Here is a 4,318-nt window from a genome sequence, read left to right on the forward strand (position 1 = left end):
TCATAGAAGCATGGGATCTCTGGTTACAATGAAAATATCAACCAAAGCCAAGTCAAGACATTGGGGCACGTAAGTATTGAGTACTTATTATGTGCTTGGCTCTGAGGCAAGAGGCATTTGCTCCCCTAAAGTTTAATTGTGCCATGGAAACAATGACAAAACAGTGTGAAGAGTATGATTCACAGCAAGCATTGTGTCCTGCAGGGCTGAGGAGCAGAGGCACCTCCGTCTTGAGGGGGTGGGCTGTGGGAATGGTTCAGACCAGGATTCTCAGAGTTGTTGACTTTTATGCTACCTGAAGGATGAGTGGGATTAGAGGAAAGAGGTGTTTATGTGCATACATGTGAACAAGTGTGTATATATGTGTGTGCATATGTGTACATGTGAATGAAGATCATTTTAAGTGGAAGGGAAACCATGTCCAAAAAGCCTAGCGATAAGCATGGTTGTTTTACTTTCAGAGAAGGACAAGGGGATCCCTGTGCTGAATGTAATGTAATCTGAAGCCTTTGAGGTCTAGGAGGGTTTCCTGGAGGAAGTTACAGTTGAGCTGATGGGTAAGAGATAGGGGTGACTGCCAGCTAATCAGGGGGAAGAGGGGCAGGGCTCTCTGAGTGAGAACCATATCCTGAACAAAGGTTCAGAGGAAGTGGATGCCTGGTCCCTTCAGGAAAATACAAATTGCTCAGTCAGACCAGAAAACAGATTGGAATGGAGGAGGGGGGGTAGCAGAGGTGGGGAGGTGATAACTATCCTAGATCTGCCACTCACTAGCCTTGAATAAACTGGGATTAATGTTTCCCAGCTTCAGATTTTCTTAAATCTTAAAGTAGGGACAATAATAACAGACCCTGATGCATGCATTGTTGTGAGGATTAAATGAGATAAACTTGTAGACCACCCAGCACCATGCTTGGTATATAGTAAGAGCTGAGTAAAGGGTAGATTTGATTATCATGCATCACTTTTGAATCGTTAATGTGCTGGTTAGTAACCTAACCACTGTTTGCAGCTGGAGGCTTTGGAAATTCTTCTCTGAATTTTCCCAGAGTCCTTACTGGAGAGATCCTTGGCTGGACACAGTGCCTGGCACATAATTGACAGTCAAAGGATAGATGCAGAAGGGCAAGGGAGGTTATTCTTTGGGTTCTGACCACAGGGATGAACCTCAAGAGAAACAGACAGGAAGAATCTGCAGATGTTTGGTCCTTATTGGGAGATGCTTCTCCCTCTTGATTGAGAAATTTCAGACATTTCTTCTCGCAGCCCACTTTCATTTCTTGTTCCAATTTTAATCTCCCCACTCCCCCCGACCTTCTCACCCGTCAAAGTAAAAATGTGTATTTGTGTAAGGAGGGAGGGTAAGGAAGGAGTGTTGTGCAACAGTTCTTCATTCAATGCAATACTGCTCTGCCAAAAATTCTACTTGTGGTTTTTTTCTTTTCAGCTGAGTGGCTGACACTGGGGTGTGTACAATGTTTAACAAGAGAGAAAGTTTTATGCCTTTAACCTTTACAAGAAAGAAGGAACCCCTGGGGACAACTGGCCCATCCAGTTCCTACTGAAATTCAGACCTCTTAGGCTTCCTGGCTCTTTTGTGGAAGTCATTGTGGCCATCAGCTCAGGGCAGAGGGGCCAGTCTACTATATTTAGAACGATCAGGGTCACCCTATCATCAAATATGAATGGGGTGGCAAGAACTCTGCATGGCTTCCTTACTTCTTTTTTTGCAAATTAAGAAAAATGCCAAACCAGATCTTGACCAAACCAGCTTTCTTTAGCTATTCCCTTAAAGTCACCCCATGTCCTGGCCATGTCAATTAACACGTGCCTGTACTTTCAAGTCGTCTTGCTTTTGTCCAAGCTGGGCCCTCTGCCTGGACTGCCCTCTGCTACCTGCTCTTCTCCACCAGTCTGGCTCCTACACTGGCTGTTCCTTGTAATAGGCTCATGCTGGGCTGTTCTCTGTGGTCTTCCCCATATGCTCACTTTTTTCCTCCCAGCAGTTGACTTTCTTTGATTCTGCCTGCCTCTATTGTCCTGAGTTCTCAGATTTGCACTAACCTGGGAGCTCACTGGGACAGAAATCCCACTGGAATTGTGTCTGTAATCCAGTCACTATGGTTGTGTAGAGATTGGAAGAATAAATAAATGAATTAGTGAATAAAATAACGGAGAGTAGGCTGAGAAGGCCCACTAGAATAATTTTTTTTAGTTTCTTAGACTACTTTAGAGAAAATTTTCTTGATAGATTTTCAGTCTTCATAATAGGGTAATAAAATTGCATTAAAAAGTTTATTGTTTAAACAATCACGTCAAAAGTAATGCATGTTTATTGTAGATACTTTAGAATTTACAGATAAGTAAGGAGCAAAGTACAACCTCCTGTAAATTTGCACCTAGAGACAACCTACACTGAATATTTTGACATATTTGCTTACATTTCATCAAACAAATATGAATATATGCAATTTCAAATACTGTACAAACTATTTTATAACCTCCCTTAATCACCTATTATATCATGAAAATCTTTCCTGTCATTAAATATTTTTGTTTTCATAGCTGCATGATATTCTACTAAAGATAAAACATATTCTATTTAATGATTTCCCTGGATATAGGGTTTTTAGATGGCTTCCAATTTTTTTCCTTTTGTTGGTATGAGTAATGCCATAAGGAGCATCTTTGCAGCTAATATTTGTGCAAATTTATGTTTTTCTTCTGCTTTTTAGGATGTATTCCTAGAAATAAAATAGTGAGGTCAAAGGACATACGTATAGTTTTCATGACTTTTGATACAAATGGCCTCTTTGCCATTAAGGAAGTGTACCATTTACGCTCCCATTGAAGTGACTCCTTGTTGGCACCTGGCATTGCCATTATTTTTAATATTTGGCAATTATTAGATGAGTAGAAAATGGTATCTAACTTTAAGATGCAGTTCTTTAATGATTGATGACATTGAACATCCTAGCTGCTGTTTGATCATTTGCTTTTCTTCTATTGTGAATTACCTATTAATCATCTTTGTTCGTGTTCCAATTGGTGGTTTTTTTTTTTTCTAGTAGCAATGATAATACTAATACTGGGGCCCATTGTTTGCTAAATTCTGTTATCTTATCCTTATAGTAACTGTGTGAAAAAGTAGGAGGGGTCTTACTTCCTCCTGACACTATGTATGTGGTGTCTTTTCCAACACCACTTCTACTCTCTGACTCCACCTGGGAGTCCTATGATCCCATTCAATTCTGACACTAACTCCCGGAAGTTAGTGTCAGACTCTAAGGTTTAAGAGCTCAGTCCTATAAGACTGCCTCCATTTTAGATGGCAGTTGCAAGTACTGGGCCATCTGTACTTCTGACCAATGGCTATAAACTGGGGTTCCCATGACCCCTCTCCTCAGGTTTGGTTATCTGCTAGAATGACTCACAGAACTCAGGAAAGCACTTTATTATTTTAAAACTTTTTTTTTCTCTCCTATACTTTTGTAACAGTGTATTGTAGTTTTTTTTCCTTCTATATTCCCCCTAAGAAAACACATTATTTACTGTTACTGGTTTATTTAATTTTAATTTTTTTTGAGACAGAGTCTCACTTTGTCACCCAGGCTGGAGTGCAGTGACAGGATTATGGCTCACTGTAGCCTCAGCTTCCTGGGCTCAAGGAGGATCAAGCGATCCTCCCATTTCAGTTCCCCAGGTAGCTGGGACTATAGGTGCACACCACCATGCACAGCTAATTTTTTGTGGAGGGCTTTACCATGTTGCCCAGGCTGGTCTCCAACTCCTGAGCTCAAGCGATCCACATGCCTTGGCCTCCCAAAGTGCTAGGATTACAGGCATGAGCCACCATGCCTGGCCTGTTACTCACTTATTTTAAGGACACAATTCAGCAGCCAAACCTTCATAGAATGAGGTTTGGAAGGGTCCAGATGGCAGGAGCCTCTGTCCACGTGAGTTGTGGGGTGCCACTTCCCTGAAATATGGATGTGTTCACCAACTTGGAAGCTCTCAGAACCCCACTGTTTATGAGTTTTTACGGAGGTTTTTATTATGTACTCATGATTGATTAAATCATTATGTATTGGCCATTGATTCAATCCCCGGCTCCTCTCCCCTGCCTGGAGGCTGGGTTGAAAATTCCAATCTTTTAATCAAGAGTGAGTCTCCCTGGTGAACATCCCCCATCCCAAAGCTATCTAGGAGCCCACCAAGGGTCACCTTATAGAACAGAAACTGCTCCAACCACCTTCATCACTAAAGAAATTCCCAGGATTCTAAGGATCTCTGTGCCAGCAACTGGGACAAAGACCAG

The sequence above is a fragment of the Macaca nemestrina genome, chromosome 14 (assembly GCF_043159975.1).
Source record: "Macaca nemestrina isolate mMacNem1 chromosome 14, mMacNem.hap1, whole genome shotgun sequence".
Lineage (NCBI taxonomy): Eukaryota > Metazoa > Chordata > Mammalia > Primates > Cercopithecidae > Macaca > Macaca nemestrina.